The sequence below is a fragment of the Dipodomys merriami genome, unplaced genomic scaffold (assembly GCF_024711535.1).
Source record: "Dipodomys merriami isolate MVZ:Mamm:240054 unplaced genomic scaffold, mDipMer1.0.p SCAF_1523, whole genome shotgun sequence".
NCBI classification, from domain to species: domain Eukaryota; kingdom Metazoa; phylum Chordata; class Mammalia; order Rodentia; family Heteromyidae; genus Dipodomys; species Dipodomys merriami.
Window position 1 is genome coordinate 85,001 of NW_027202853.1, and position 8,784 is coordinate 93,784.

Consider the following 8,784-nt stretch of genomic DNA (forward strand, 5'->3'; position numbering starts at 1 on the left):
CGCCACCATCCGGGACGGCGGCGCGGGCACACGGGCGCAAGCAGGCCACCGCGCGGTGACGAGCAGAGAGAGGAAGAGCACGGAGAGGGCAGGGGAACCCGTGGCCGGGGGGGGGGGAAAGGGCACCACACCGCACCCAAAGCGCGAGGGCACCGCATCACCGACACCCCGCCCGCCGGCCCGGCGGGCACGGGAGCGGCGGCGCGCACACACGGACGGGGAGGAGAGCCAGGCCCCTTCCCCGCCCGGAGGCGGCGCGCCGACGTCCACGGTCCAGCCGGCCAGCCGGCCGGGTCGCGCGTGGCACACACCCGAGCGGCCAGAAAGCCGGGGGTGACGCGCACAACGCAACGCACGCCACACGGCCACGGGGTTTTTCTCCGCCTCCCTCAGAAGCCGGCCCGAATTCACTCGCTCGCACGGACGCGGGGGCCGAGCGCACAACGACCCGCGCCACCGCGGACCGGCGGTGCCGGCAAGGGGTCGGGGGTCTGCGGCGACGACCCGTCGGCGACAAGTCACCGGCCAACGGCGGCGGCCGGAGGCGGCGGCAGGGACCCCGGGAGGCGGGCGACACCAAACCCAACGCACGCGAGCACGCTCACGCGCGGACACCGCCGGCACAGAGCGGACGGGGCCAGGCACGGGAACCGGGGTCGCGACGGGCACGCGGCGGCGACACGCCGGGAGAGCACAACGCCCCGGATCCGGGACCGGGGCGGGGGACGAAGCCACACGGCTCGAGACGGAGGAGACGATGCGGGCAAGCCTCTGGCACGGCGAGCAGGAGGGAGGCGCGGGAACCCGGGACGACATCGCGCAGGCACGCGAGGCGGCGCCCAGCGGGAGGAGACACGTCACGCCGGCTTCGGGCCCCCGGACGGCCAACTCCCGAGCGAGGGACGCACGCGGGAATCTCACCGCCACCGCCCCCGTGGCGTACCGGCGGTCCCGCTGGCAGGAGCCCTCGCGTCGTGAGCAAAACCGATCCGGGAAGACCCTTCAAAAGCCACCGCCGCCGCGACGACGTGCCTCCCCCACACCGGGAGAGCAGCCTCACGAGCCGAGCGCCGTCCCCCCCACCAAGAGAACACACCACACACGCCCAACTCGACCGTCCGCCGGTGGCCGGCCACCAAGGCCAAACCGGTGAGGATCGCGGAAGGCTGATGCGGGTGAGGAGGGCATGCCGGAAGCCCAATAAGAGCAGCGGGGAGGGTCATCGGGTCGGGTCACCGGGGTGAGAGGCGAGCGAGCGAGCGAGCGGCCACCCCCCCCCACGGGCGGGTGGCGCAGCCGCAAACCAGCGGGGAGGTGAGACCTTTCCGGGCACAGCCGGCACGCCAGGGAAACGAACGCGGGATCTCACCACCCCCAACTCCTGGGCGGTCCCGCGCAACGCCTGGGACACCGAGCCGGCCGACCAGCGGACCGGAAACCCCCACCGCGGCAGCGGCGGGCCCCCCCAAAAGAGGCCCGAGAGGGAAAAGGCAGCTCGCACACGCCTCAAAGACCCCGCGAGCGCCCGCGGAGCCACCCGCGCCAGCAGGGCCCCACCGCACCCATCCACACCGCCGGGCACGGCACCCATCATCGACCGCCTCTTTTTCGGCCGCGTGAGCAAGGGCCCACACACACCGGGATCCTCGGCTCCGGAGGGCCAGAACCCCCCCGAGCGGCACACCACCACGGGCACGGCGGCCCCGGAACACCGTGGGGCCCGGCGCCCGGCACGGCGCCGTCGTCGCCAACGGGCGGCGGCCCACACAGACGCTCGGGAACAGCGTCGCCAGGGGCCGGAGGGGGAGGGGGACGGGACCCCCCAAAACCCCACGGCACCCCAAGCACGAGGCCGGGAAGCCACACACCACACGCCCTCGCATCGCGACCCAGCACAGGCTCCAGGCTCCGCCACTCGACACACCGCGCGCGAGGCAGGGGCGGGGACGGATCGGGAACGTCCTCCACTCACCACACCAGACGACGGCCCGGGAGAGGCCCCGCGGGACCCTCCCCCAGCTCGGAGGGGGGAGGCGCGGGCACGCAGTTACCAACGCGGGCAGCCACTAACGCTCAAAAGCGGGACAGGGAGCGGCAGGGCCGCGGGAGCCCATCGGGGGCGGGCCCCCGCCAACCCGGCAGCGAACGCCGCCTCCCGAACGAGGATCGCTAGAGAACCTCTCCTCACTCTGAGGGTGGCCCGCACCCAACCCCGACGGGAACCCCGCCGGGACCAGCACACATCAAAGGCGTCCATCCTTCCCACCACGGGTGGCAGGGAGGGGTGGGGCGGGGGGGGTCTGCGGCAGCAGCAACACCAACCCTGGTCGGTCGGCCTTGCCGTGCGGGGCCAGAGCAAGGTCGCGCACACGGGCGGGAAAGCCCGCACAGGCCCGGCTCGCCTCCCACTGCAACATCTCAAGTCCCCCGGTGCAACAAGAGCCAGGTGACACGGCAGGGAAGACAAGCCAGGACCAGGGCCGGCAGCTCATGCGGGGAAGCCACCTGCCCGGCGCAAGAAGGGAAGAGCGCTCCTCCTCTGGGGAACCGCCTCGACCCCCCCCCCAGCAGAGACGTCAATCTCTGCGATAACTTTTTTCTCACTCGCACAAGCCCCACAAACCCAAGGACGGCCGGGACACACCACGGGCAGCAGGCTGGCACAAGGCAACGGACAACGCCGGGATCGGGAACGACACCACCACTCAGCCTCAGGCACCTGAGAGAACCGACCGGGAGCGTTCTGGGAGCACCGCAAGAGGGCAGAGCGCGAGGCGCGGCTTTTCACACCACACAGCACGGGCAAGCACGGAGCACCGACCCTCCCTCTCCGCGGAGAGAGCCGACCCCCGTGCCGATAACGAGTCACGGGAAGAGAGGAGCAAGATCAGGGGCGCCCCCCCTCCTCCAGCGTGTACAAGTCCCCGACCTCACGGCGAGGGCAGGGAGAGCGCAGCCGGACCCGGTTGCCGCACCCCTGCCTCCCCGCACACCACCGGCGCCGGCACGGTGGGACGGTGAGGGCAGGGGCCCACGGGCAGAACGAGAAGAGCGGTCCCATTCGCCATGAATGTCCGTCCCTCGCCTGGCGCAGCTTAGGCCCGGGCCCGAAGGAGATCGCAACGTCACCACATCAATCACACCGAGGGGGCGGAGAAGACAGCCACACGGCACTCGGGAGGCGGTGGGGCCCAGGAAGCTCGGCTCCCGAGAGGGCCAACAGCCTGGGATAAAAGCGTAGCCAGGACAGACAACCTTTCGTGAGTAACGAGCGAGGTAAAAGGGAAAAAAAAAAAAAAAAAAACTTAAAAAAATAAAAAAATAAAAAAAATACCACGGGCTTCAGCGTCCCTGGCGCTCGGGATTACCAGGACACCTCCGCCGGGCACAGAGCCGAAAGAAGCTAGAGAGGAAAAAAAGAAAAAGAAAAAGAAAAAGAACCACGGACAGCGCTCGGGAGTAGCGCAGGTCAGCGGCCGACCAGGCCCGCCATCGGGAAGCGGCAGGTCGGGGGAGTTGGAGCTAGGGGCGATAGGGAAAAAAAAAAAAAAAAAAAAAAAAAGCCACGGAGGTCGGACGAGCACGACGGCAGGATGGGGATGCCGCACACGCACAGGCAAGGCAAGGCAGGACTCGCCCCCCGCCTTTTCCTCCTCAAGCCGGCCACGGCGAGGGAAGCACACCGCGCGGGCCTACCTATGCACCCCAGGCAACCAACCACTCTCCTCCTCGGCGTGCCGAGGCAAGGGCCAGAATCCGGCACCGGGAGCGGGGGAGAGATCAAGGACGACGGGACTCACTCAGCCACCAACCAACAACCACCACCACCACCACCACCACCACCACCACACCCACGAGCCACCACAGGGGCAAGGCCTGCTCAGGGCAGCGGGAGCCCGGGGTGCGGGGGGAAGGGCAGGGGGACCCGGACCGGGAAGAGACGGGAAAGGCCCGGCACACAGCATCCGAGAGAGCCCCAAAAGACCCGCTGACAGCCACCGGGACACAGCATGCCAGCACCCTCCTGCAGGTACAAAATCCTCACGTCACCACGCCAAAACCAGCTGGTCACGCAGGGGCGACAACTCGCTGGCGACAGGGACCTCTCGGAAACCACATCGGGGACACCTGTCCCCAACACGTCCCCAACAGAGCCAGACACGGAACTCTCAGGGACAGCTGGTCGACCACATAAGGCGAAGACAGACGAAGAGAGAGGGCGGGAGCGGGGTCAGGGGACGCACCCGCCCCACTACCCCGGGTGCGCACGGGCTCACGGCACGAGCGGCACGGGGAGCCTTCCCCCGGCAGACGCGAGGCACCCACTCCGAGAGGCACCCAGCCACCACACCCACACCGCGCGGGGTCGGTGGTGAGCGCCCTGCCGCCAGCACGCACACACGCGGGACTCCCGGGCTCGGGTCCCCGACTCCCGAGGTGCTCCCTCCGCCTCGACTTTTCCCCTACGCAGGGCCCACCGGGCAAGTCCCCGCCATCGCGCACACCGCAGACGGTAGGTAGGTAGGTCCCGGCCCCGAGGCTCGCCTCGGCCGTGCCCACGGCTCCTCGCGCCGGAGAAGTCTGTCCTCCGGCCTCCGGGGCCGTGGAGAAGGCCGTGGAGGAAGGCCACACGGGGCCGGCGACCCAGGCCCTCGCGCCCGGCACGCGCCAAGCGCTCACTCGGAGGTGACTCCGACGACCATCCTATGTCGGGGAGGGGCGGGGTGTAGGTCCCGGCCCCGAGGCTCGCCTCGGCCGTGCCCACGGCTCCTCCCGCCGCAGAGGTCTGGCCTCTGGCCTCCGGGGCCATGGAGGGAGACCACACGGGGCCGGCGACCCAGGCCCTCGCGCCCGGCACGCGCCAAGCGCTCACTCGGAGGTGACTCCGACGACCATCCTATGTCGGGGAGGGGGGGGGGTGTAGGTCCCGGCCCCGAGGCTCGCCTCGGCCGTGCCCACGGCTCCTCCCGCCGCAGAGGTCTGTCCTCCGGCCTCCGGGGCCGTGGAGGGAGACCACACGGGGCCGGCGACCCAGGCCCTCGCGCCCGGCACGCGCCAAGCGCTCACTCGGAGGTGACTCCGGGGAGGGGGGGTGGTCCGAGTCCGGGCCGGGACCGGCCCCACCACCTAGCGGCTCACCCGGGGACCCTTTCCCCCGACTCCCGAGACGTCCCTCGTACTCTCCTTCTTTCGCCCTCAAAGACCAGAGTCCAGGGAGGGGAGGAGGACAAGGCGTCGGGCCCAGACAGAACTACGGGAGGGGAGGAGGACAAGGCGTCGGGCCCAGACAGAACTACTGGTCGACCCGACCAAGCCGCCACCCCCGGCACAGACCGGGCACGGAAGAGAGAGCGGCGACTCACGGCCCCACCCCGCGCTCGCCTGCGGGCGCAAAGTCCGACAGAACAGCCGCCCCGGCGCCACAGCGACACCACGGCGACAGTCGCGCCCGGCACCCGGTAGAGGCCGGGCCTCCGCCCGGCTCGCTGCCGCCAGACCTCCTCCTTCACTCGCTCGCTCGGCTGAGAACGAGGGGACTGTCATATCAAGGCGGACGCCAGGGGGAGCACGACAACCGCCTTCCAACGACCGACTCCACCGAGCCGCCGTACCCCGGATCGGCGCGCGCCGGCCGGCTCTGAGCTCCGGAGACACAGAACACGGAAACGAATCGCCTCACTCCCCACCGCCACGCACCGAGAGGCACAACCTAGGTCAGGACCTGCAGCCGGGTCCTCTCTGCGACCTCACGAACGACACCAGAGCCACCAGAGACCTAGACCGAGATCGAGCCGCCGCCGCCGCCGCCGCCAGCGACCAAAGTGAAACCAGGAACCAGGACGGGAGTCGCCCGAACGGAGCGGCCCGAACCCGAGAACCGGGAAGCCGGGATCGGTCCCAAGCAGGAAGGGGCGGCAAAGACGGCAGGCCTGCACCACGAGAGAAAACGAACCGGCCACCCGCACGACCTCCGCCGCCCGTGGCAAGACCCCCACCCCCACCCAACATGGCCAGAAAAGGGCAAGTGAGCGCTCGTCCCACCGTCTGCCCGCCCGTCTTTTTTTTTTTTTGGGGGGGGGGGTGTTTGTACGTTTTGTTTTCTTTTTCCCCCAGATGGAAACCAGAAAGAAACAACAACAACAACAACAACAACAACAACAACAACAACAACAACAAAAAACTCCCAAAGATGGGTCGGCTCCAGCAAGAGACGAGCCCTCGGGAGGCACCCCGCTCACTTGTGAAAGTCCGCCGCCCGCCCGCCCCACAACACGCTCCCTCCCCCCGCCCCCACCCGCCCCCCCCCCTTCACAGGCAGGGAAAGGGCAGGGGGAAGGCCAGAGAGAGGTTTCTTCTAACACAGAGAGGGTAGGTACACGTCACGCACACAGGTCTGGAAACCCACGGTGACAGCGCCATGGGAAGCGTGAGTCCACTCACCCATCACTAAATGACAGGAAAGCCAAACGAGAGCCGCTGGCTGGGCAGAAAAGGCCTTTGACAAAATTCAACATTCATTCATGCTAAAAGCTCTGGAGAAAATAGGAATAGAAGGAACATTTCTAAAAACAATAAAAGCCATTTATGACAGACCAATAGCCAATATTATACTTAATGGGGAAAAGCTACAACCAATTCTCCTAAAATCAGGAACAAGGCAAGGATGCCCACTGTCTCCACTCCTCTTCAATATAGTCCTAGAACCCTTAGCCAGGGCAATAAGGCAAGAAAAAGACATTAAAGGGATCCGCATAGGGAAAGAAAAAGTTAAACTATCCCTTTTTGCAGACGACATGATACTATACCTCCCTCCACGATCCCTAAAAGTCCATCCCGAATCTCTTAGAAATCATAACTCTCTTCGTCAAAATAGCAGGATACAAAATAAACCCACAAAAATCAGTTGCCTTCCTACACACTGATAATGTACAGGAAGAGAGGGAAATAAAGGGAGCAACCCCATTCACAATAACCTCCCGAAAAATAAAATATTTAGGAATTAACCTAACCAAAGATGTAAAAGAACTATTTAATGAGAACTATAAAAAGTTAAAGAAAGAAATTGCAGAAGACACTAGGAAATGGAAAGACCTCCCATGCTCCTGGATAGGCCGACTTAATATAGTAAAGATGGTAATACTTCCAAAACTAATATACAAATTCAACGCAATTCCTATTAAAATCCCAATGACGTACATCACTGAAATACAGAAAACAGTCCAAAAATTCATATGGAACAACAAAAGACCTAGAATAGCCAAAACAATTCTAGGGGATAAAGACAATATGGGAGGGCTATCCATGCCGAACTTCAAACTCTACTACAGAGCTATAATAACAAAGACAGCATGGTACTGGCACAAAAACAGACCCGAAGACCAATGGAACAGAATAGAAGATCCAGAAATAAATCCACAGGCCTACAGCCAGCTGATATTCGACAAAGGAGCCAAAGACATACAATGGAAGAAACACAGCCTCTTCAACCGCTGGTACTGGGAAAACTGGGCAGCCACATGCAGAAAACTAAAAGTGGACCCCAGCCTATCACCATGCACCAACATCAACTCAAAATGGATTAAAGACCTTAACATTAAACCTGAATCTCTGAAACTACTGCAGGACAGAGTAGGAGAGACACTTGAACTAATAGGCACAGGAAGGAACTTCCTGAACAGAGTCCCAGGGTCACAACAAATTGGAGAGAGACTCGACAAATGGGACTACCTTAAAATAAAAAAAAATTTTTAAAAAAAAAAAAAACAGCTAGCCTTTTCTAATAGGCTCTGCCACTCTCTCTGGAGCAGGATTCGGGGCATGAGGCGATGAATCTGAACCCGACACACAGGTGTTGGAGGGTAGAGGCATCTTCACTCACATGCCTGTGGTGGAGGACCTGGACCCGAGTGTGGCGGTGCACAGTGGGTGTGGGTGTGTGTGTCTGTGACTCTGTGTGTGTGTGTCTGTGACTCTGTGTGTGTGTGTGTGTGTGTGTGTGTGTGTGTGTGTGTGTGTGTGTGTGTGCGCGGGGCTGGGGGGAGGGCAGGTAGGGAACCCTAGGAGGAAAGACAGGGAGAGACAGACGAGGGGCCCCGGCCCAAACAGAGTGGGGGGGTCAGAGGGGCGATCCTATCTCCCGGGGGGGGGGGTGAAGCATGGTTAGAACCCACAGGCCCGGCGGGCGTACTTCTCTTTGGAGTTCGCACTGGGAACATATGCGGGCAGAAGCGCCCCAGCACACACATCGCATCGCAGACGGGTAGAGAGGCAGAGCCAGGGGGTCAGGCATGGTAAACACTCTATTCCGTCAACACACACACACACACACACACACACACACACACACACACACACACACACACACACCCCTTAGGGTGTGTGTACAATATCCACAAGGTAAAAGTTTATTCATCCATTCCCCAAAGAAGAAGAAGAAGATTATGTCAGTTACAGGGAAGTAGATGGATGGACTGATGGACTAGGAGCGGGGGGGGGGGGGGGGCAGAGGGGGGGGTGCCGGCGGCGGCGGAGAAGAACCTAGAACAGGTGATGCCAGGGGAAGACAGACCGGCGGAGAGACAGACAGACCGACCAACCAACGGCACCTGTTTTCTCTCCTACGTGGACGCTAGACCTAAACTATAACTGGACATGGTAAGCTACACAGCACTCCGGGCAAACAGAGTGTGTGTGTGTGTCCCCGTGTGTGTGACACACATACTGTCCTTTTGTCAGAAGGTGTAACTTCTCTGAGCATTTAAGATATTGCAGAGAAGACACAAG